This window comes from Phaenicophaeus curvirostris, chromosome 1 (genome assembly GCF_032191515.1).
Source record: "Phaenicophaeus curvirostris isolate KB17595 chromosome 1, BPBGC_Pcur_1.0, whole genome shotgun sequence".
Taxonomy (NCBI): Eukaryota; Metazoa; Chordata; class Aves; order Cuculiformes; family Cuculidae; genus Phaenicophaeus; species Phaenicophaeus curvirostris.
The window spans coordinates 186,739,955-186,765,758 of record NC_091392.1 but is presented as its reverse complement, the minus strand read 5'-3'; the positions used below and the strand labels follow the sequence as shown (position 1 = coordinate 186,765,758).

Genomic DNA, 25,804 nt, shown 5'->3' with positions numbered 1-25,804 from the left:
AACTGTAACGCCTATATGAAGCACTGCACATAAAAAATCAGTAGAATTAAAAACAGATGATAAATCTGTTGGTTTCAGGACTTCAGAATTTTGCTAGTGATTGCAAAACTAGCAGAATAACTAATGGAAGACTTTGTTTCCATTGGACTTGTGTCTCATGATTAGTTCGCTTTTTAACTGAGTTGCACTAAATTCTTATGTGTCAGGAGCCGCATTCAAAAGAGCCCTTAGTGATGCTGTAATTGCTGGGGAAGCATCAGTCACAGCTACACCTTACTAGGCAACAGGCAATCACTGTAGGAGAGAAACCTTAATGAAGAGATGAATTCCTTGGAGTCTCATAAAATACTTATTTCAGTTGCTGCTTTCCCATCATTAAGGAAGAACTCTTTCCCATCAAGGCTTTCTGTTGTCATGTGAGGTTACATCTTACTTTATAGCCTTTTCTCAGCCTTTCTTTACAGGCCTTTCACTCCTCTCCCTGGTCAGTGGCTTTCAAAAAACTTGTGGGAACTCAACTCTTCTGTTGAAGTCGGTTGAAACTGACCAGGATGCTAGAAAAGAGACACAATATGTATATAAACTGTAATTATTTAGGACATACCGAGAGGGTAATTAAGTAAAATCTTACAAATAAGAGCTCATCCAGTCTTTAATGGCTAGATCTGAGATAAAAGGAATGTTTATTCTTTTTATACCCTCTGCATTACTCTTACATTATCCCTTGAAATATTTGGTTCATAGTGCTATTGGAGATGGGATGAGAGGTCAGATGGGCTTTGTGTCTGATCCAAGTGGGCAACTGCTATAAAATACCTTGAACTGCCTTTATAGAAAGCTGAACGAAGCTCAAAATACCACAGTGAGCATCTGAATACATTAAATGGCAGACAGTAAGCTAATCCTAGGTGGCAGCTTCCTCAGAAAAGCCAGAGATGAGTGTACATGGAGCAACTGAAGAGTTCTAGACCTCACTATAGCTGAAGCCATCTTCTTTCACAATTTCCTAGCTCAGGGGGGACTTTAATCTCTAGGACTTAAATGTACCAGACTCTGCAAACACCAAAATCACTTTAAAAATAAATACAAAAGCCAAACAACCTGCTCTGCTATTAAAATATAAAATACAATATAGGCAACAGCAACACATCTTTCAGACAGTTATTATTCTATAGTAGGAGCTATAAATATTGATATCAGAGGAGAAATGATTCCGATAGTGATTTTAGCTTGTTGCATGTTGTCTGTGGTACACAATAAGTGTATTATTTGGATTCTTTCATATTAGACAAAACATGGTTAAATATGCAAGTCTATTTAGATAAAATACAGTTATTTCTGAAGCAAAGCAGTGATGATGGTTTTCTAGAAGCTGTGATTAAAAAACACCCTTTAAAATGTAGACTTTGATATTGGTGACACACAAGCTTTTGGTACATGAAGAAAGCATTTCAGATTTTTATTTCTAGTGCTGTTGCGTCTATTCTGGTGAGCAGCTTGGGTTCATAGTGTTCACGTTCTCTCATGGTTCTTAGAAATATCCTTTCTCTGGCTTGGGGAAAATAGGTTTTGTATATTTTGTTGTTGTATGAGGAGTTGGTATTTATTTCCTACAGCAAAATTGGGTGTCCTCTCCTTTGCTGACCCAGTGATCTTTGTGCAATACTGAAGTTCATGATAGTCCAAGGCAGAAGAGCATCCCTTGCATCAAAACTATACCAGCCAATAAGCTCTATGTATATTGTTGCCTACAAAAAGAATCCCCAGTTAGTTATCAAAAGTGTTTATTCCTAGTAGAATAAAGAGCTTAAGACAGTTTTTTTTTTAAGTTGGGGTGATGGTGAGGAAGATTACAGATGTCCGAGGTGTGGTTTTGGCTGTTAAAGTTATAAGCAACCAAATCCTATTAGAAGGATAAACCAGATATTTAAGAACTCTTTGCAAAGATAATTCATCAAACAATTTGGCAAAGCAAAAACAGGACAGTAAAACATCTACCTTAGATTGATCTGTGGTTATTTCAACAAATTCAGATGTTAAATCTCAGATGAAGTATTATGTAGCAGGGAGGCATACTGTGTTTGCTTTTTGGTGTTTTAAAACCATAAATAGCTCATAATATCTTAAATTCAATTAAAAGAAGTCCATCTGTTACTGTTCTTGTTTTCTTACCCATCATTTAGATGGGTAAACGTCAAACCATAAATACTGCATCTGTGTTCTCCCCTTTGACAAAGAAAATGTGGTACCTGTTTACCTTGTTGTGAAAGCAGTGCAAAATACACGCAAATACAAGTCTGAAATAATGAAACCATGCTTTATACAAAGTAATGATTTTCAATGAACTGCCAAAAAAATGTCTCACCTGGTTTCTGGTCACACAGGTACCTGCTTTTCAAAACTTACTTCTGCATTAATTTGAAAGGAGGTAACCCCAGCTGAGATGAATACTTTAAAAAGGGACAGTTTAGACACTAAATCTTTCAAATACTTTTAGATTTAGTAGTGTCATGGTTTCTACTGGGGCATGGTTAATTTTCTTTGTAGTAGCTAGTAGAGTGCTGTAATTTGGATTTAGGATGACAATGATATTGATAACACAGTTTTAGTTGTTGCTGAGCAGTGCTCACACAGAGTTAAGGACATTTCAGCTTCTCACACTGCCCTGCCAGCGAGGAGGTTGGGGGTGTACAAGAAGCTGGGAGGGGACACATCTGGAACAGTTGACCCAGACTGTCCAAGGGGATATTTCAAACTGCATGACATTATACTCAGCACATAAACTGGGGGGAGTTGGCTAGGAGTGGCGACTACAGCTTGGGGACTGGCTGGGCATCAGTTAGCAGGTGGTGAGCAGTTGCACTGTGCATCACTTGTTTTGCATATTCTTTTATCATTATTAATTGCATTATTTCCCCCTTCTTTTTTTTTTTCCTGTTAAACTGTCTTTATCTCAATCTGCAAGTTTTTTTTTTTTTGTTTCCCCAAATTCTCTCCCACATCACACTGAGGGGAGGAGTGAGCAAATATCTATGTGGAGTTTACCTGCCTGCTGGGTTAAACCACAACAAATGGTCTGCATATACTTTGTGTTTAATGAGTTTGAAAAGCTTTAATTTAAACTACAGTGGGTTGCTTTTGTACTACCACCCAAGCACTGTCATGTAACATTGGTTCTTGTCTAACAAGACAATATAATCAGGAAAATGAGCAGTCAGTTTTAGAAAAATAATTCTCTATTTCCTGGAAAACAACAAATAAATATGCCTGAAAACTGTTTCTGGGTATAAACTGTTCAAAGGTAGCTATTGCAGTTGTTTACATCAAATATAAGTTTCTCTTTATCTCTGCTGTCACTCCATATTTTATCTTTCTGAACCTAAGGTTTTTATTTTTCACCCCTATCTCAAAAGCCATTTATTTTAGATTCTTGAGGTTTCCTACCATGACAAATATACTATCTTTACTGATTTTTCTAGAGCAGCCAAGATAAATGAAGGGGAATGAAGAAAAAATAGTAGGTTTTGTCTGAACAACTACAGTATCACAGTAAGCTACAGGTTTATGTCTGTTAGCAAAGAGCACTGCTGGCCCCTGGGGAGAGGCTGTCTGCCTGCATGGAGGAACTGCTGGAGCAGTCCCTGGCCTGAATTTGGCTTCTCCCAGCCAGCTTTCTCCTGCCAACTTCTCAGGCTTGTTTTGGGAGTTAGGGAGATGTCCCCATTAGGCAGTTTGCATGCAGTCACCCATTACAGTCCTATCTTGGAAGGTGGGAATCTACCTGGGCATGTTTAATTTAATGAGATGACTGTAGTCGATGAGGTTTTCTCAAGCAACCTGAGTAAGCAGCGCTAGAGCTAGTGGTCTAGAAAGCAGCTCAAGTATTACACCTGATCCTAAGTCTGTAGGTGCTCCACCTACAGGTCAATGTAGTGTTGATGTAGAGGAGCTTAGCTCCCCTCTACCCCGCTGCCCACTTTGTGCTATTGGCCTCTTGTCCCTTTGCACTCAGGAATATTCTCTGCCTCATCCCGGCCATGTGTGCATGGCTCAGTGGGTGAAGTAGCATAGCACAGGAACAGTTACCGGGAGCAAACAGCGAGGAAATTAGGACATATCAGAACATGACATTTTCAGTGTCAGGAGATTAATAAAATCAGCTGAAATGAGGCTGGTTTGTGATTTAACTTTTTTGTTGTTGTTGTTTTTGGGTTTTTTTTCCAGTGTTTTTCTGAGCACTGATTTTTTTATTTGTGTCTCTGATCATTCTTCCTCCTTTTCCTTTAACAGCTCTTTTTTCCCCGCACTTGTTCCTTCCTTCTGTTGTGTTCCCACATCCCTGGCTGCCAGCCTCTCTCATGAATTCTGCTTTATTGCTTAATTTCACTTTTTTATGCCCCAGTCCTGGTCTTCTGTGGTCAGTCTGTTCTCTGGTGCACACCTTGTCAACCCTTACCACCTTTGCTCCTCCTCACTGAAACCATAGCAGTGATGCTCATGCCTCCCTCCCTTTCTGGGTGGAAGTGTTGATCTGCTGGAGGGCAGGGAGGCTCTGCAAAGGGATCTGAACAGGCTGGGCCGCTGGGCTGAGACCAATGGCATGAAGTTTAACAAGGCCAGATACCAGGTCCTGCACTTGGGGCACAACAACCCTGTGCAGTGCTACAGACTAGAAGTCTGGCTGAAAAGCTGCCTGGAGGAGAGGGACCTGGGGGTGTTGATTGACAGCGACTGAACATGAGCCACAAATGTGTACAGGTGGCCAAGAAGGCCAATGGCATCTTGGCTTGGATCAGAAACAGCATGACCAGCAGGTCCAGGGAGGTTATTCTCCCTCTGTACTTGGCACTGGTGAGACCACTCCTCGAGTCCTGTGTTCAGTTCTGGGCCCCTCACCACAAGAAGGATGTTGAGGCTCTGGAGCGAGTCCAGAGAAGAGCAACAAAGCTGGTGAAGGGGCTGGAGAACAAGTCTTACGAGGAGCGGCTGAGAGAGCTGGGGTTGTTTAGCCTGGAGAAGAGGAGGCTGAGAGGAGACCTCATTGCTCTCTGCAACTACCTGAAAGGAGATTGTGGATAGGAGGGAGCTGGCCTCTTCTCCCAAGTGACAGGGGACAGGACGAGAGGGAATGGCCTCAAGCTCTGCCAGGGGAGATTCAGGCTGGACATTAGGAAAAAATTTTTCACGGAAAGGGTCACTGGGCACTGGAACAGGCTGCCCAGGGAGGTGGTTGAGTCACCATCCCTGGAGATGTTTAAGGGATGGGTGGATGAGGTGCTAAGGGGCATGGTTTAGTGTTTGATAGGAATGGTTGGACTAGATGATCCTGTGGGTCTTTTCCAACCTAGTGATTCAGTGATTCTTTACTTCACTCCATCTCTTTTTCCCCTACTTTGTTCTGAGGTTTGCATAAGATTTCTTCCTTCCCAGACTGCTGCCTGTAGGTGAGCTCAGAGGGTCCTTGCCTGTCTCAACTCCATCTAAGCTGGAGGGTTCCTCAGGGTCATCCCATTGAACTGACAGCCATGGACCTTGGTTCTTGGGAACTAATACTGCACAGAACAGAGAAGGCGCTGGCTAATTGTTCCTGCTCAAGTAGATTTAAAGAGCAGGATTTTTAACCCTCCTTGTTTCCCAGTGCAGGTACAGCCAGGTGAGACTGTGTTCCAATTTTAGAAGTTAAACTTTGTTGCCATAGCGGAGGGGGGTGGGGGTGACAAAGGTTTATTAAATGATGGCAACTGAGCAAAATACTTACATTTCGCTATTTTGCATTTTTGCAGCTAAGTTGCATAAGTGACAGGTGACAGCTCTCTGCTTGTCTCCTTGCAGGCTGTTAAGAGCAGTAGGGAAACTGCGTGAGGCTGCTTGTGGGGGAGAGGAGAGGTGGCTGCCCAGATACTCCAGGTCGGTGCTTCGGCAGTATTTTCTGAGCCATAATTGCTGGATTTTGCTGCCGGTACAGGGGCATCTGTGAGCAAACGGCTTCCTGGCAGGATTCTGGGAACAGAACCAAAACCCACGACAGGCAGTAAGCAGGTTGTGTGCCCTGAGTCAGAAGCAGGCTGAGAAGATGCAGTCCTCAAAGCATCTATCTGAGCTGTAGAAGGGGATCCGTGCAAGAAGGATATTTCCAGCATGAGGTTCAGAGGCTGAAGGTCCTTCTCCTGCCAGCACGCTTGGTGAGTCTGCGAGTCAGCTGCTGGTTTTGGTGAAGGAGAAGGGAGATTGCTGCGTTTCACCACCGCCACCCTGAGCCAGCTCATCCTTCTAGCTATTTCTGTCTGTGCTTATCTATAGCATCATCCCCCTTGTGCCTGTGTACCTGCCAAGCATTCAAAACAGGCACTGCTGTGGCAGCTTCCTTCTTTCTCTCCATCCTGGAGGATTAATGACTGGATTGCTTTTTTTTTTCTTTTTTTAAATTGTTTTCCTGCATCAAAAATTTATGGTGGGAAAGCTAAGTTGGAGAAATGCTTCCAGGAGTGGATGATAAAGTTGGCAGGTTCCTGCTCATTCTTAGCCTCTAGGGAGGTCCTGCGCCTTGGCCCTTGCTGGGCTTGTTTGCTGCCCTGTGCATCAGTGCTCTCTTTGAAAGCGATGATTTCCTGAAGTGAGATGTGGCCTCAAGTAGTAACAGCCAGATTCTGGATGCGAGAGAGAAGACCTGGATCTGACTTACCTGCAAGGGGACCCAGAACAGAAAGCTGAGTGCTTGGGTGAGTTCACAGCAGCTGGCTTGTCCAGTGCTGGACTTTACTCTTTATTATAGATGGAGTTATTCAATGTAAAATATAACAGTATCGGATATCCTAACATCTATATACTGTATGCAGTCTGTGTGCTCTGTGTCTTTTATTTAGTTTGGACTGTGAAGTAGACTATACTTGTGTTTATTACAGCTCATCCTGGTTTATGACTGTTCCCAGCTGGGAATCTCAGTATTTGCATCTGGAGTTGTGCAGACACACAGATGTACACACTGCTTTTGAGTTTCTGTTGCAGCACTGTTGTAAGCCAGTAAATTTCACTCAGACTGGAGAACTGGAGTTAGAGCATGTCTTCTGCCACTTCAGAGTATGCCTTCAGAGGCACTGGGGCATAAATAATGGATACTTGTAACATAGTGCTTCTGAGCCTCAAAATACAAGGTGTAGATGTAATGGGATACAATTTGAAAGCACCTTGCCCACAATTACTTGGTTGGAGAGGCGGAAAAAGAGATCAAATAATCAGATCTTTCTTTTCTTAAAAAATCAGATTCTAAAGACAGAATTTGTTTTTTAATTTTTTTTTAATAACTAAACTATATTTCAGTGTTAGACTCTCAAGTCTCCCTGGATATTTTTTTCTGTCCTTCCACTGACTGAAATACAAACTGTCATTGTAACATTTGAAATAAGACTTGGATTCAGACATCCTGTATCAAAATTTGTTTGTCAAATCTGTAGTTTATGTATGGATACTTATAGCAATACCTACTATTTGAAGTTTTCATGAGCGAGAAACATTGCAATATGTAGAGTATCTAAAAATCTAAATTAATTTACTGTTTCTTTCAGTGTTTTTAAAGTACTTCTATGCTGTAGGCAACTATTGATTTACCAAATGTAACTTCAAATATTAACAGTTTTCAGCACTTCCACAACTCTACAAAGGTATCTGTAGTTGGCTCCTGAGATTGCTTTCCCCTGTCAGCTATGGTCTGGATGATGCAACTAGCCAGAAGCAGAGTCCTCAGCTATTTGGCTCAGTTTTTTACTGGAATAAGAAGTTAAAGAGTGTATTTTACCCTGTATTGTTGGAAATTATCTACCTTTACTTGGGATGAGTTGGATAGGTTTCAATATATGTGGATATTAAGGGTTTTTAAAATTTATAAGTAACAAAGTTCTATTTTTCTCTCAATCCATAGCACAGGTAACTTAAGCAGCACTTCACATGAACTGGTGAGAAAGCCCTTTACAAACTTGCTGCCACTACACTATTCACTCATTTAGGAATGATAGCACAAGAGATGGGAGTAATTTTGTCTTATTTTTACCATCTGAAAGGTGAACTGATCACTCAGACTCCTGATGCATCAAAGGGAGAGGTGTCCAGTTCATCATATTCCAGAGGTGTTTTGTTCCCTTTCAGTATGTGATGTCTACACAGTTAAATAGCTTAATTCTACTCAGCCCCAGGTATCTACTCAGTCCCTGGTATCAAATAGGCTGTATCTCTTTGCTTCAAATGCTTGTCTTTTATTTCCCCCTGAGACAAAGCCCTTGTTAGTTTTGAAGACATCTTACTGAGGTGGCTGATGCTGGAGGAGTTAAAGGTGATAACACACTAGGGCTGGCTCGTCACATCATCTACAGGCTTCTAGGGCTGTCCCAGCAGGAGGGTTACCAGAAGTACCCACATGCCCATCCCTTGCTCTGAGACATGCAGTACACCCTTCATGCAGTTAAATGCTGCTCTGGTGAGCTGCAGCATAGACCTCACATTATATTGGACAATTTTCAGTGGAGAAAATAATCAATTGCCACGTGGCAGCTTGAGGTGTGGATGAAGTGCTTAATATATGTACATGACCAACTGAATGTAGACAGGAGTAGCTGTGTGGGTGCTTTGGGGACAAGAAATCTGTCTGTGGGGCAACTGTCTTTGGCAGGGTAGATGCTGTTCTTGTTGGCCAGGGAAGTGCTTACCTGCTGAGCTGGACTAGATGCGTTTCAGGAGACTGACAGATGGAGCAGATCTTACCTGGCGTGACTTCTACAAGGTCACTCAGCAGGTGAGTGCCAAAGCTGGATACAAAAGCCAGTCCCATGTGTAACTCCCACACCATCTCCCCAGCAGCTAAACAAGCCTGCTTTGTTTGCACTTTCATGTGGTTTGTGAAATACCAGAGTTAAACACCGTTGCCTTCATGCCATACAGGAGGTCTGGGTGGGCAGTGCTTAGCACTGTGGCTATGCAAGGATGCAAAACCAGCCATGCCTACAGGATAAGAGGGAAAAACAAGGGGAAAATGTTTCTTTTCCTAGATTTTGCAAGACATCATAGCTAAGGTCCTGTTGTGCAGCAAAGGCAGCAGGTGCCTGGCACTGTCAAAGTGATCATGGTGGCCTTAACTGATCCTTAACAAGCCACTAAACCACACATTTGTGAACACTGCTGCAGTGTGCTCCTTTGCATTCCAGTTCCTATGGAAACATGCTGTAAGAATGTCTAAAATAAGTACAGTGCTTTGAAACTATTATTATTTTGATCTTTTCTTTCCTCCCAAAATCTCCTTTGTCACCTTTCTGGCTGAATTTTCAATACATTAAAAAGGTCATTGTCACTATCTGGTAGCAGTGCACTACCCAGCTTACCCAGGTTTCCCTAGTCTGGGATCTGATGGATCCCAAGATCTGATATGGAGATCAGTGCTTCCTTCCCCCATCCTCCCGGCTCAACGGGATGGCAGCCTGTGGGTGTGTCAAACGTATGTATAAATAAGTGTGTGTGCATGTCTATGTGTGTATATACACACTGAAGGAGGCTTGACTGTAGCTCCCTTTCTCCCTATGTAATGAACAAAGTGTTGTTTGCCACAACAGATAAAGGCACAAGTTTATTCCCAGCTTCCTTTAGGATCACGGCATAGCGTTGGCTGCGAGGGAGTGGTGGAGGTTATCTAGTCCAGATGCCATGTTGAAGCAGAGCCCCTTTCACTGGCCATGCAGAAGATGATTATGAACCAGATAGACACATCCTGCAGGTCCCCATCGCCCTGTGGGAAGGTCAGTGCTGGAGCAGGCTATGGGCTATTTTGGGCAGCTCTTGCAAAGGAACTTAGTTTTCTCCCCAAATGGATGCGCGTGCTGGTAACTGAAACAGGGGTGTGTCTTTAAAATGCTTTACCCATTGCTTATGTGGCTTCCTTGTAAAGCTATCATTTCCCTTTGAGCAGTCTCCCTGATCTTGGTAATGCCTAAGATTTTCAACGTAGCCACATCACTGTATCAAAAGTCACTACTGATGGGAAAGTATTAGGGCTTTTCAAAAAGGTAGAAAATATGACCCTGGGAACTATCAGCCTGTCAGCCTCACCTCTGTATCTGGGAAGATCATGGAACAGATCCTCCTAGAAGCTATGCTAAAGCACATGGAGGATGGAAGGGCGATTAGAGGCAGCCAGCGTGGTTTCTCCAAGGGCAAGTCCAGTCTGACTAACCTAGTGGCTTTCTATGATGGGGTAACTACATCAGTGGACATGGGAAAACCATTGGGTGTGATCTGTCTGGACTTCTGTAAAGCCTTTGACACAATCCCCAACAACATCCTTCTCTCTATATTGGAGAGATATGGATTTGATGGGTGGACTGTTTGGTGGATAAGAAACTGGTTGGATGGTCGTATTCAAAGAATAGTGGTCAATGGCTTGAAGTCCAGATGGAGATCTGTGACAAGTGGTGTCTCTCAGGAGTCCATATTGGGACCAGTGCTGTTTAGTATCTTCATCAATGATAAAGACTGTGAGATTGAGTGCACCCTCAGCAACTTTGCAGATGACACCAAGCTGAGTGGTGCTGTTGCCACATCGGGAGGATGGGATGTCATCCAGAGGGACCTGGACAGGCTGGAGAAGTGGGTCTGTGTCAATCTCATCAAGTTCAACAAGGCCAAGTGCAAGGTCCTACATCTGGGTTAGGGCAATCCAAGGTTTCAGTACAGTATGGGGGATGATGCGATTGAGAGCTGACTTGCTGAGAAGGACTTGGGGGTGCTGGTCAATAAAAAGCTTGACAAGAGCTGGCAATGCGCACTTGCAGCCCAGAAGGCCAAACTGTATCCAGGGCTGCATCAAAAGGAGTATGGCCAGCAGATCGAGGGAGGTGATTCTGCCCCTCTGTTCCTCCCTTGTGAGACCTCATATGGAGTACTGTGTCTAGTTCTGGAATCCTCAACATAAGAAGGATATGGAGCTGTTGCAAGAGGCCCACAGGAGGGCTACAAAGATGATCAGAGGACTGGAGCACCTCCCATAGAAGGACAGACTGAGAGAGTTGTGTTTGTTCAGCCTGGAGAAAAGAAGGCTCCGAGAAGACCCTGTAGCGACCTTCCCTGAAGGGGACGTAAAGGAAAGCTGGGGAGGGGCTTTTTACAAAGGCATGTAGTGATAGGACTAGGGGCGATGAGTGTGAACTGGAGAGGGTCAGATTTAGGGTAGACATAAGGAAGAATTTCTTCACAATGAGAGTGGTGAGGCCCTGGCACAGGTTGCCCAGGGAAGCTGTGGCTGCCCCATTCCTGGAGGTGTTCAAGGCCAGGTTGGATGGGGCCTTGAGCAGCCTGATCTAGTGGGAGGTGTCCCTGCCCATGGCAGGTGGGTTGGAACTGGATGATCTTTAAAAGCCCTTGCAACCCAAACTACTGTGTGATTCTAAACCCAGTAAAAGGCCCAAAAACCTTATTTCAATATACGTGCTATTTTTTGCTAATATTTAGCCTTCTGGACCCTTGCAGTACCATGACCCAGATACCATGAGAAGAGCTGGAGATGCTTCTTTGGCATTCAGTGGGGAAGCAAGCACTTAAAGTCCTGAAATTCTTTTCCAGATTTTTGAGTAGTGCCAAACCCCGTGGTATCCCTATGTGCTGGATATGCATTTCCCTTGGTATCTGTATTCTCTAGGTGTCTTCTTTTCTGGGAAGCAACACACCCGCTGTTTCTGTAGAGCCCTACCAGATCCCAGGAACAACGAAAACAACAAAAGCAGGTTTGAAATTAAAGGGAGTTGATTCTGGAGCAGTATTTTTCATGACTGCACATCCTAGACAAAATATATTATGAAGTCATGATACGGTATGGATCTACCTGATGTTATACTTTTACATTAAACCATGCCTCAGCCATTTGAGAAATGTGGACACCTGTTTGAAGCCTATTCCAAACCATCAGGCCAAATTCTACTCACAGGATTACACCTGCAGAGCACACAAGCAGCATGCTGAGTAATTGTGTACGTTGCTTTATGCTGCTGCCTATTTAGTCTTTACATAATGTTTTTCATGATTGTGATAAGTGTAGTGGCAACATTAGTTCTGTTTTATTTCGGTGTGACACTTGAGGCCAGCAGAAGAAGTATGAGGGTAGTCTTACGGACACAAGAAAACTTTGTAGACTGATTTCAGAGTTTCTGTTACTGTGGAGTTAAACTACTCAATAACTAAGCAGACAAATAAAAATGTCAATGCTGGTCCAGAGAAGTATTGTGGAGCTTGGCATTTATATTTCATATCTGCGAAGATCCTTCCTTACTTGAATAACAAGTGTTGGCTCCAGCATTGAAACGAATACCAACAGTGCTGAGAATAATGAACTCTGAAGCAGTTGTGGATTATAAAAGAGAAAGTGCAGGACTGAGATTTTGATTGGAAGGGCTCTTCTTAAACTTCTTTGGAGCTGGGCTGGAGATGTAACCCTTCTCACCCAATTGATAAATTCACATTTATGCACAGTGTATGTAAGTAGTTCAGATTTATTCTGAGTAGCCCAGAAATGCATGCAGAAAGATTTCAAAATATATTGCCTCTGACCCTTTTCTTCTAGCAGATTTTTCTCTCCCACTCCTCCTTGTTCATCTGTACATTTTATGCTGGAAAATCCCCCAAAATATAACAACTGATATGCACAGATAATTGACTAACGAAATGCTGAATAAATAGCTACACTGATGGGAGTGAGCAACAACTGGAGATGCATATATTTATGGTGTATTATTTATGCCTTTACTACATCATTGCAAATTTGCTTAGCAGTCATGGGAATTTTGGAAATACCTTCATGTTGAGAAGGGAAATACTGCAATGATTTAAAAGAATGATTGTGGCATATACCATTAGATTATATTAAATCTTGATCATGGTCAAGTAATTGTTAAACTCTCTTAAAGGAAAAATTATAAGTTATCTTGGAAGTAATGGACTTATGAGAAATGTATGTGTGGTTTAATACAGTTAAATCATAGAGTATGAAAGTAATTTTTAAAGGTGACATTTGCACATGTGCAATGTTATTTTTTTTTCCTTGTATATATTCCTGATATATTTCATAGTCTCCTAGTCTTGCCTACTACACCAAATAAATTTTCTTGGGCCACTGTGATGTCAGACATACCAAACGTGGCAGGAATGGTAATCATAGATAGTCATACTTCAAACTGAGACATAGTGCCCATTGGGTTCCCGTGGGAATTCACATTAAATCTGGTTATAGCTAATGATCTGTGAATACAAAAATAAATTGAATTTGAAGGTAACATTGCACTGGGAGGTATTGCAAGCTCTGCTGAGGACAGAGAAGTTTATAGCTGGGGAACTGGAAATACTAGATTTTCTATCCATAAGGCTCAAATAAAACAAATGTAAACAGACATCTGTGGAAAATGATCTGAAAATATGTAAACAGTAGTGCTGGGAAAGAGGAGAAGAGGTTGAATTTGTAAGGCTGTAGTGCAGTGTCTCTTAATAGCAGAAAAGTATGCTGGCAAAAAACACTGTTCACTCAGACACTTGTGAAGGGAACAGCCAAAACCTTCTTTCCCTCCTGGCACAAATGCTCTGGGAGCCCTGCTGGCACTGAGGGTTCAGTGAAGGGCAGTGGCTGGCCCATCACTGCTCAAGCTGCCGCATATACCTCTATCTGTGATTCACCTTGTTCTGCATCTTACACCGATCCCCGTGTTCAGTCTTAGCTTCTGCTGGTGGTCAGCAGGAATAAAAGTGAAATCAACTATAAGCAGAGTAGGGGGGAAACCATAGTAAGTGCAGGCTGAAGCTGAGGAGATGTACATCTCTGCAAAACGGCTCCTAGCTTGTTTTTGTTAGGCAATGAAAGCAGTGGGTTGAGTAGCTTTCTGCACATCTGCAGTTCTCTGCTGATCATAGACCTGAGACCACTGCAGAATTAAAATCACTGAATAAAACCAAATGTTTAACTTTCAGATGGCTAAAGCTGACTCAAATAGGGATGTGCTATAGGGAAGAGGCTGCCAAATCTGCCACGTGGCCTAGGACTCTTTCTCAGACTTTCTTCTTTTTCAGACTTTCTTTGGTGGCCATTCACAAAGTCTGAATTTACCTCAAAATATTGCACTGAGTGTAACTTTTTTTCTGGCATGTTTTAAGATGTGGACAACTGCATTCCTTGTTTTTCAAAGTTCCTTTTGGGTGTTTTTTGTTTGTTTGTTTTTTTATTTTTTTGAAACAATCTTTTCATTTGCACAATGTTGCAGCACAAAGAAAGGCCAGTGTGTAGTGGAGGTGTAAGCAGAAGGGTACGGCCACGGAGTCCTGCTATGACAGATGGGAAGGAAACAGCAGAAAAGAAAGGGGGAATAGCTCCCTACACAGAGCCATCCTAAATAAAACATGAGTTTCTCAGGTCATGTTAGTTAAACTGAGTAAGCAGAAGGACAGCAGTCAATGTAGGTTTTGATGTCAGTATTAATTTTTACCAATCAATGCACTTTGCCTAATCAAATATCTATATACCTTCAAGGATTAACACTGGTGTGTTTAATTTATCTGTCCTTGATTACTATCAGAGTCAGGGGAGACTATAATAAATTTCACTGTAACTTCAATTCTGTGTTTTCTCAGTCAAAACGTGGTAAATGTTTTGATGTCTCAGAAAATGCTTTTGTGCATACCTAATGCATGTGTTTGTGTGAATTCTACCCCTCCTTTCCCAGCTGCAAAGAGCATCAGTTTTTGTAGATGCCCTGGGGAATTAAATTTTAGCACATCATTATATTTAAAATTCCAGATTTCTTAAAATGAACATCGAGCCTACTCTCTTTTCAACCACATAAGATACTTTTTTTCAATACTAGAAGTATGGGGTGCTCAAAAGAAAGGAAGAGTTTCTAGTAAACAAAGAGCTGAACTGAGCATGAGGAAACCATCAGCGCTTCCCTCGCTATGTTATTTTTCTGTCCAGTGACCTGGGACAAAGCATTTCACTGCTTTGTTTCTTCCACACAATTTTGGATTTTCACCACAGTTCATTTAATCTTGCCCTACTGTAAATTCTTTGAGGTAGTGTCCACTTCTTACTGTGTGTTTGTTTAAAGCCTACAGCACTTGATGGTCTGTGAGCAACTGAAAATGAGGGCATATTTGGGGATGACAAAAAAGTAGAAGATGCAAGTATTAGGGGGTTAAACGTAATAAGTAGGTGAGATGAGAACGTATCTTTTTCAGTTGGGCCTACAATGCCTGGCCTATTTCTGGAAGGAAGCTTTCATTTCTAGCAGCAAGAGTATATTGGGCATAGCTCACAGGAATTCAGCTGAAGAGGAATACAGTTCCTAAGAAATACATGGTTTACTGAGCCACAGCTCTTCATATTCATGTAATAGATGATTTCCCACTGATCCCTCAGAAATCACGGTTTTCTAATATGCACAGTTAGTGTGCATTGCTTCAGATCTCCCCAGAAAGGAAATGTAGTTTTGAACCCACAGTCTGGGTTTTGACACCTACAGCAGGTCAGTGTCCCTGAGCTAGGACCTGGACACCTCTTCCAAAAATCTCCTCCATCCCTCTTCTCTGCTGGGTGGCTGAGAGCAGTTACAGAGAACTGAGATCGGGGACTGCAAGACTGAAACAGTGCCACCTCTATATCCAGACTGGAGGGGATATGAGGGACTGTGGTGATAATTTTTACCTTCTTTTGTTTCTTTGAGGCATCTCAAGATTTGTTGGCTTGTGAGGATTTTTTTCAAGTCCCTATGCGTACTTCCGTAAGCATTATTAAGGCATTCTTGGATGTGGGGAGAAGCTATGGTAGAGGCCAGTTGACAAGAATATCTTGCTTCAATCAAATCTCAATGATTTCCTGAAACCTAATTGATCAAGCAAAGCTCAAACTACCTCTAGATCTCATCCACTTCTCTGATTATGACCAAAACAGGTACTTCAAACAGTTGAAAAATCTATAAATTATTTCGTTTCCTTCCTTGTTTCATTATAGGACAGGTTACACGCAGTGGAGAGATTAGCACATTTTTATACTTTGATCACGTGGATATTTGGATCAAGTTGTTATAACATTTTTGTGAGATCTGCAAATTGCTTTCTTAGAGTAAATTTAATCCCTTTGAGCATATTGTGCACTTTATAGCTCTTAAACAGTGCTTAAGCTCCAAGTTCTGTCACTGTGAAAAATAGGTTGTCCTCATTTGTAAAATCATAAGAATCTTTTAAGCCCACTTGCTCTTGTTGCAGTCAATGGAATATTTTTGCTTTGGATTCCAGTTGGAAGAAGATCAGCAATCCTGCTACTGGGAAATGTATCTTTAAATTGCCCTGCATCCTGCTTCATTAATTGATGGATTCTGCACTAAGCCATGACATTTTCATTTTCTAAGCTGTTTATTAATTCCAACACTGAATAATTAAAAAGAAGAAAAAAACATGAGGGAAACATAGCATTGAAGACCATTACAGAAGCTGCATATAGAAGAAAGCAAGCAGACTGCAGGGTGAACTGCAAACATAAATGGAGAGCTACATAAAAGCCAATGTAATCCAGAAGCTGTATCCCCAGTTATGCATGTGTAGTGCTTCTAAATGAGTGCTGCAATACCCTCATTGAGTGCTTGTTTGGTACTTTTAACTACAGAACTTGTTGTGGAGTTAGAGGCTGACTTAACAAAGCAGTATCGCTAACTTGCTTTCCACTGTAAATTGGGATAAATATGGGACAGCTGTTCTCTTAAATTACTTTTTTTAAAATACCATCTACACAGATAAAGCGTGCAGTGATATCCTGCCATATTTCAGCAGGGAAATTAAATAATAACAAAGGAAAAATGTAAAAAGGGCAATGCATTTTGAGGGGCTGTGAGGAAGCAAACAAATTCGTGGGTGAGTTACCAAGAGCCTTTATTCCGTGTCTTTGAGGGAACAGCAAGCATTTTGCCCTATCTTCTTCCCTAGTGTTTCACCTTTTGTAATAATACAAAACCACAGTGATGTGTTTTAATCTTCTGCTTTTCTGTATTGTGCCTTATCTTTCCCCTTAGGTTTCCAGAGAAAACAGGATTCAGAAACTTTGATAGAGGAACAGATCAGATATATCTGTGCAGGTTTTCATCTGTTTTGTACTGAAATGACATGATGTGCTGCAGCAAAAACATGAGTAAAATTAAGACTACATAGCCCTCAGAAGTATTAAGATTTAATAGTAAGACTGAAACCTGATGTGCCAAACCCAGCCCCGTTGAGCTTTACAGCATGGTGTTTGGATGCTATTGTACATGTGCTTCAAAATGAGTCTGTGCTTGGTTATGCAAATTATTCTTATAGCAAGGAACCACTATGTGCTACAAAATTAAAACTGGGAGGAAAAATAACCACAGTGGGATAATATGCAATAAATCCACTGAAGCTGCTCGCTCTGCTGAGGTAACGTCTTGTCCCTCTACGGGTGGAACATTTCTCTGTTGAATCATTACAGTTTTGCTCGGAAACATCCTACTGATTGAACCTCTGTGGGAAAAGCAGTAATGTCAAGCAGATATCAGGCTTTCCCAGTAGGAGCATCCTGCTGGGAAATGGGGTACACTGGCATGCTGGTCTGAAAAGCTCAGCTGCGGTAGCTTTCTGTAATTGCTATTCCCTTCTGAGTTCTTTGCTGAATGCACAAAACTGCTTCTAACAAACAGATCTGAAAACAAAATACTTGACTTGTCACTAGTGTAATACTGTGCATGCTAAGCTGGAGGTTGTGACTAGTTTGCCTTCATCATTTCTAGTGATCATTATTTGATATTGACTCTCTCATCTCCTGTTACGGTGCCAAAGCCTGACACTGAGAGCAAACGCTTCTGTTTCAATTGGTGATGTTTAATTTTTCATGATCAGTGCAGTTTAGTGCCTCCCCAGGTAGGAGGCTCTGATGCTAATTAGCAAGGAAATGTTTTCTGCCTTCACAGAACACATGTGCACTCTGCATTTTGGTTTTGTGAAACAGCTGAGCTGAGTGGGATTGGTGGTGCAGCTACTGCTGGCTGCGCCTAACAGCCTTTACTACTATTGCTGCTGAAGAAAACACTGGTCTGTTTCCTCTCCTGGCCTACAGAGCTGCAAAAGAAAGTCTTTTTTTTAATGTGGAGGCTGCTGAAGGAGATGTGTAGTCCTACTTGGAAGCTGGTAAGCATCACATCCCAGAGAGAAGTGCTGTGTTTGTGTGATGTGAACAAAGGGCAGGCTGGATTTGGTTCTTGTGTGTATTCTTTAGTGATGAGGAGTTTGGTCCTGCTAATGTTAGATGGCAATTGTCTGTAGACCTAAAGCAAAAAAAAATGTCAGACCTTCTATGGTGTATTTAAAGTTTTGGAGGTTTTTTTTGGTTTTGGTCCACAGTTTAAAATGATTGCCACCTAAGATTTATTTTCTGTGACCACGTTGGGTTGAAAAGAATGGTAAGATTTATATTATTCACTTCTTTCTTGTGAGCTTATATCAAGGCAGTGGATAGCACAACAGTTATTATATACCCCTTAAAGGCTGTTATATGTATTCAGAGCACTGCTTATTGGGGGTTGTTGTGAATGTTTACTTACTCTTTGTGAGATTTCCTAAGCTGTTGTTTAGCCTCACCACTCATTTCTGAATAACCAGTCACACCAAATTCTGTTCTTCTCTTTGATTCTGCGTTGTTTGCCAGGAAGATTTTCAGCAGCAGTGTTTTTTAGTCTACTGCACACAGAGTAAAGCATTAATAAAGCAATATAAGTTAAGCAATTAGTATTGAACAATGATTTTTTTCTTTTTGCTGTCTTGTAGTGGAGAGAGGTGGCTGAAATATATTAATGCAGCAAAACCTCCTCTGTGATAAAGTAGAAGGAAAAGTTGAATTTTATATGAACTATATTCTTTAACACAATAGACAGAAGAGGCTGCCACAGAGTTCAGACCTGCCCAGGCTGCTCCAGTGCTTCCTCCTTCTGGTGGATTGACCTTCACTTAAAAAAGACAGGCACCCAGCAAGCTGCTCTATCACTCTCCTTCTCAAGAGGACTTGACAGGGAGAAAATGAGATGGAAAAAACCGTCATGGGTCAAGATAAAAGGCAGTTTAATAAAGCAAGAGCCATGCGTGGAAGCAAAGGAAAACAAAAGATTTATTCTCTACTCCCATCAACATGTAGCATCCAGCCACCTCCTGGGAAGTAGGTTTTCAGCGTGCATAGCAATTGTTCCAGAAGACATGTAATAACAAATGTCCCAGTCCAACTAGTTTCCTTTAGTTTTTATGGCTGAGCAGATGTTCTACGATATGGAATATCCCTTTAGTGAGCTGAGGTCAGCTGGCCTGGCTGTGTGCCCTCCCACGATCTTGCCCACTCCCCTGCTGGTGGTGAGGGGGTAATGTTGGAAAGGCAGCCTTGAGCACTGCTCAGCAGTAGCCAAAACACCTTTCTGTGTACTGATACACAAAATACAGGACTATGAGACCTGCTGTGGGGAAAATTAACTCCATCTCAGGCAGACCAAGTATACCTCTGTAGGAAACTGCAGTTTCAGAGGAGGGTGTTTAGCAAATGGAAGCAGTCCTGGTGCAGAGCTTGCTTTCTAGGGCACAGAGCCTGGTACTCCCATATGCTTATCTCCCTTACTGGAGCAGGGACGTGTCCTTTGTCAGCAAAGACTCCTGGTGGCCTTGGTGCCTGTGAAGTATGGGGTGAAGATGTGACTTTCTGGGGGCCACACATCTTGGGGGAGCAAGGGCGAGCAAGAAGATCTTCAGCAGTGACTTGACTGAGTTGGATGAGCCCTACAACAATGCTTTGTTTAGGGGAGGGCTGCAGGGCTCCTTTCCTCTGTGCGCTGCAAAGCAGGTCTTATGAAAAGTACGTGCCTAAGGTTTTCAGAGCTGCTATAGTTTAGTTTAAGAGTTTCTTAGTTTGGAAAAGAGGAGTTTAACCTCAGGGTTTGAGTCTAGGGCTGGAATTGCTCACAGCAAAGATCATTAAAACCATAGCAAATCCTTAAGCTGCGCCATGAGCAGTGTTGGGGATTTCAGGGTCTGAGCAAAAGTAGTAAATTGGGCCTTTAGGACTTGAATGAGGCTTTGAAGGACGTAGATAGCTGACAGGTTTGTGTGTGTCCCCTTGCTTTTTGTGGGAGGTGGGTATATACACGGGCAGCCTGGTTTCTCAGTGCTCAAGAGGAAAGGGTTATGAGCTCTCAAGAAAACTGCTGAATATTGTCTGGAGTGCTGTTGCTCATACCTGGGTTGGTCAGGGATTCTTGGATCACTGTCCTTTTGAATACTGGTGCTAAATTCCACTTACTCTGCGTTTGGGTGCCTGTACGTGCTCCTCCAGGTCTTACTAGGGGTTCCTAAAGGAAGTAAGCTGCTGTAAAAGTGTCTTGTCTTCTTCTGTGAAATTATGGAGAGTTCATTTATGTCTTGTGGTATTTCAGGTTCTTTTCCTGGGGTGGAAAACTTGAACAAAAATTACTTTTTTTGCCATGATTTTATTAAATATAATTGGAGTAGCTCAATATGTTTGATTTTCTGAAGCGCTACTGCTGAGTTATTTTAGTGTGAAGCTGGGGATATAACTGGCTTGTGTCCCATCAAGGTGCCGTGTATGTATTTGAACAGGATGACACAAATTCTGGCTAAAGGGAAACCTGGCTCTACATGTCATAAGATTTTACAATTTGCTAGTTTTCTAAGTCCTGCAGCATTTGATGTGGTCCCTCTGGTAACCAGAATGGCATACAAAGTTTCCATCTCGCACTGATGACAGAAAACAAAAGGCTAGTCCTCATGGTGAAGAAATTGAAAATGATTCACAGCCACTCTGTCGCGAATGATCTTTTTTTAGACAAAACTCGATTTAAATAGAAGTACAAGTTAAAAGAGTTCGATGATAAGGTCACGCTATTACTTACGGCATGGAGTAAGTATTTTTTGCAATGTTTCAGTCCAGTAGTAATTTTTTGAGTCTGGGGCTTTCTTGTTTCTCATTGGACTCCTTCACCATCTTTCCAACAGGGTGTTTTCTTGTTTTGATGCAGCTGGTGTTGGCGATCTCTATCCTTGAAGCCTCTGTATTTTCCTATTCTCATTGATTCTGGAGGCGGTATTTTTACTGAAGAGGTTGTATGTGCTGGTAAAGTTTTTAACTTGAAATTCCCAGCTTGTAGCCTAGTGCTTCAGATCAAGTCTCGCTACTCATTCTAAGAAAGCTAAGCAAACAGTATAGTAAGTCACACAAAATTAAAACTCTAGAATCTTATTTAAGCCAACAGTATGCTGAGTTACACAATATTCTAGCTCTAAATAATTTATTCTATTTAAAATGTTACTTATTTAGACTAAACAACTAATCTCTGCTAAAGAGAACTGCCTGGTTGTGCAGTCCAGCTGCTGTCCGGGGAGGATTGAAATGGGTCTCACCATCCATCCATTGTTGGTAGAAGATCTTGCTTCGAGGACCACCCTTGAGAGGCACCTCAGTGCAAAAGGAGATCATTGCCATGCAGCTACACTGACTTAAAGAAGGCTCTCTTATGCTGTTGCATTTATGGAGTAAAAGTGGTTGATTCATAGTCAAATTGCATATGAGGCTCCTTATTGCTGTTCACCTTATGTATGGCCCAGCTGCTGGAAGGCCTTTAACTCCTCTGGAGCCTGAACCAAACTCCTGCTCATTTGGTAAAGGTGAGGAGGAGGGGAAATGCCTCTGTCACACATCTAAAGAGCAAGCTTTTTTTGGTTTTAGGTGCCCACATGTGGTATTAAAACTGAATAAAACCTCATTTTTAAGCTAGGCTGCAATATTAGCACTTTCTGTTGACAGGATGGTGACGTTCTGAAACAGGAGGCTCTGGGCAGCTTTTTTTCTGCAATCATGGAGGCCATAAACTTTTCTTTTAAGTGAAAGCTTTGATTCCTATTCAAACTCACACTTCCTGGAACCAAGTTGTTTAAGAAAAACATTAACATAAAATTCAGAAGTTTGCTGCTGCTCATCAGACATTTCATGGCAAAACTGGTGTTCCCCATCCCCGTTACGTTAAGTCAAAATTTGTGAGCTGAGCTTGCTATGGCAAATCAGTGGGATTTGCTGAGCCCCTGGCTCCTCCTTTGGAGTTTACAGAGTGCTGAGTCCTTATTTGAGCTGTACATATCATTGCACTGGCATAGGGGCAACAAAAATAGTTCAATTTCTCTGTTAGACTGCTTCTCATTAGTTCAATATTTTCTATACTCAAACTACAGAGTGGAAAGTTTGCTTTTGAATGAGCATGTATTGAGATTTTTGTTCTAGCCATCTGCAAATGTTTCTTTCAGAAGACAACGGACCAGCCCCACCGAGCTGCATGAGGTGTTTAGCTCCCGGCCAGAGCCAGGAACAGAAACACTTTTGTTTATGCGAGAACATTTTATTCTTGAGATGTACTGTGCACACCACACACTTCAGCACAGTTAAGCAGCCTCTGTGCTAAGGAAACACTTCCAACAATAAACCTGAGCTGAATAAATTTCTGTTTCCTGTAGCTGGGGAGTATCCGTTTGTCACTGATGAATTCTGCCAGCTCGCATGTTGAAGTTGTGGGTTTAATATTGGGATTTAATTTCCAAAGGGATTTACTAAATCAGTGCCGTTATAGATGGGGACGCACGTAAGTAAATGTAGATTAACTGATTCAGGAGAACTGAGCTTCTTGCTTGGGAGAGGAGTGTCAGGGAGGGTTCCTGTAACGGGTGTCTGGGTAAAATATTGATGATCATTTCTGTGGTTCAGGTCACTGGAGTAGATGAAATTTTATCTTACAGAAGAAGTGTTTTGCGTTCATTCATGTTTGGGATGCACAATTATATAAGGCTGCAGTTCATCAGTAAACATAACACTCTGTCTTTTTATTGTTTACTGTAGTGTTTTGTGTGTTCAGTTTCTACAGTATTTTACCTGGGACATTTTAGATCTAGAAAATTCCTTTCATAAATGCACAAGAACGAGCAAACAGAGGAAAAAACCCACCTCTCATCTAATCCTATCTATTTGCTAATTTAAAGTTGCAAACTACCAGGAATTCAGAATAATAGTACTTCACAGCTAATATCGACTTGATAAAGATTTGTGGGTTTAGAGGATCCTACTGCATTACATAGTGGCAACCTGGAATTTCAGTGTTAACCTGCAAGTATTCCAATTTGTCAATATATATATGTCTGTTTTTTGAGGTTAGAGAGGGAAAGAAATGAGGGTTCTCTTATATGAATGCACAGAAAAGTAGTTAGGCCTGTTTCCTTTTTAAAGCATTTAATATTTCATGCCTCCTGCCAGCCCAGCTGGGAATCCTTAAAAGCACGTCTGTACAAGAGCTGACCAACTTTTTTTTTTTGACATAGTTCTTTTTCTTTTTTTTTTTCTTCAGAAAATGCTGATGGATCAAACTAAAAATTCTTAATTTTGTAGAAGAATCAAAAATGTTCTGAAACTGGAACAGGATGCCATTGCATTTTCAAAATAAAAAGAACCTGATTTTGTTTAGATTTTTTTGTTTATTTTTGGTACAATTATTAACTTATTTTAAAAGGCAAAATCAAGCAATATTTTGGTGTTATTAAAAATATTTTATTGTCCGAAATACTACAGATAGTAATTTTCATTTTATAAGCATTTTAAGGTCTTGTTTATCTGCTGCTTAGCCTATCAAAAAAAATTTCTGTTCCCTGAATTAGAAATAACAAAGACTCAGTCCTTGGGGACTCTGCTCTTGCAGTTGATTTTTAAGTGCAAGGCAGTCTGGGACCTCTGTGAGAGGTGGTCTTGTGAAGCTTGTGACAATTACACATGTGAGATAATGACAGATGAATATGGAAACATACAGATGGCAGCTGGTGGTCCATGAAAGATGCAGGAAGCCACGTCCGATTAGTTGTATTGGTTAAGACAGGTTTATTGTCCACTGGTGTACTGTGTACCACGAATGTCTGGTTGCTGTATATTCCTTCCCTGAATAATTCTTGGACTTGGTCTGCTAGCGATAGCGTATTCTTTTTAAACATGTATCTTGTTGGCTATGAATTTCTGTCATTGAGTTTTAGGCCATGTCCCATTTCCTCCACTGACTAATGAACCTTACTTCCCAGCCTCTTTTCTCCTCTCCTTGAAATAAAACAACCATTACTGTTTTTCAAGGGTTCAAACCTACCTAGGTACTGCATATTTTGGTTTTCTTCATGGTTTTGGCAGTATAATAGGCAGGAAGAGGTGCTGTCCTGGGAACATGCTGACCTGTCCTGACATCATGGTTTTGAGGAGTTTTGCGAGTACAGGCTGGAAAACTTGACACAGAATCTAGTTTAATGAAAATGATTGTGTGGATACTATGGAAAACCAAATCCCTTTCTTTTCACCAGCTAGTTCAGGTTGCCTTCCCGTGGTGCCTGAGCCTCTCAGTGTCAGTCCTGCGAGCCCACTTTTAAATGCAAAGGCTGTTTTGGGGTTAGTGGTTTTCCCATTGTACCCTCAGTATTTGCTGGAGAGCTTCAGTTCTGCTGCTGCCCTTTTTGCCACCAGTGGCTCATTTCAGATGCAGCACCTGATATTGATAGAATTGATTAACATTTCTATAGTGCTTTTTCTTAACCTAGGGCTGGGTGTAATTACGCTTGCTTGACAGTTGCTAATTGGTAGCCTGGAAGGGTGAAAGGTCTTGTCTTTCAGTGACAGCAGTTCTGCTAACTGGTACATAGGTGTCCAAAGGAGGAGTTCAGTGCCCCTGCCCTGAGGGTGTCGGGAGACCTGCGAGACAGAGAGGGGAACGGAGGCACATCTCTACCCTTGTAATACTGGTTTTTATCTGCTGAATCGGAGCAGCTTCTTGAAAAAGAATTTGTAGAGAAAAAAAAGAAGTACTTTGGACATCACTCGTTTTCCAGCCACTTGGCACCCAGAATAATTTGAATGGTGGGAGGTAGTGAGCTCCTGGAATGAAGCAGTGATATAGTGATGAAATCAGGGATCTGATATTGACAAGATTTTTTAAAACTTTTTCTAGATTCCTTCTTTATTTCCTCCTTTATTTGCATTTCTGATCTCTACATGGGCAACTCTTGGGAGACAACTCTAGCAGCAAAATACAAATTGTAAGGATATTAACTACAATATAATTGTAAGGATATTAACTACAATATAATTGTAAGGATATTAATTGTAAGGATAAACTGCTGTACACAGAAATCCTTGTAGCCTTACTTGAGTAAACTAGGTGACTTCTTGACTTATAGCTATGAGGAAAAGAAAGTGCTTTTGCTTTCCGGAACAAGGGTGTTGGCTGTGTTGGATGGAAAGCAGTGGCAAGTGCCAGCCTGGATGTGCTGCCTGGTTCAGGTGAATGTGTCGTGGTGGCATTGGCCTCCTACACAAGCTGCGCTTTGATCTGCTGGGCTCTGACACAGCAGCTGCTCTGCCGAAGGGGATCAGCAAAAGTCAGACCTCTTGGCCAAGTGCTTCCCCTCCTGCTGCGCAAGATAGCAGGGAAGGGCCGGATGAGAACGGGAGGAGGCACCTGAGGATGTACATGGAAAGGGGCCATGTCTCTTACCCTGTGTAGGGCAGCCCCAGGAAGAGCTGGAGGCTCTGTGTCCTCATTCATCATGCTCCTGTAAAAGCTGGCTTGTACAGTGAGGTGATCAGTAGAGGAACTAAAAGATAACACTTCTCTTTGCTTTTGCTTCAGTGTGATTATTCAGGATCACTTGAAAGATCTTTTTTTTTTTTTTTCCT

General features: G+C 41.8%; 1 protein-coding gene across 3 annotated transcripts in view; it reads left to right on the top strand.

Moving 5' to 3' along the window:
- Positions 1–25,804, top strand: part of MTUS2 (microtubule associated scaffold protein 2) — a 738,607-nt gene that overhangs the window by 29,886 nt on the left and 682,917 nt on the right. Inside the window, exon 1 of one of the 3 annotated variants that reach the window (XM_069882861.1) lies at positions 5,931–6,719. The exons of the other annotated variants lie outside the window; for them this stretch is intronic. The gene's annotated coding sequence lies outside the window, so the exon portion shown is untranslated. Of the gene's footprint in view, positions 1–5,930; positions 6,720–25,804 lie in introns of those variants that run through there. 3 annotated transcript variants of the gene reach the window in all.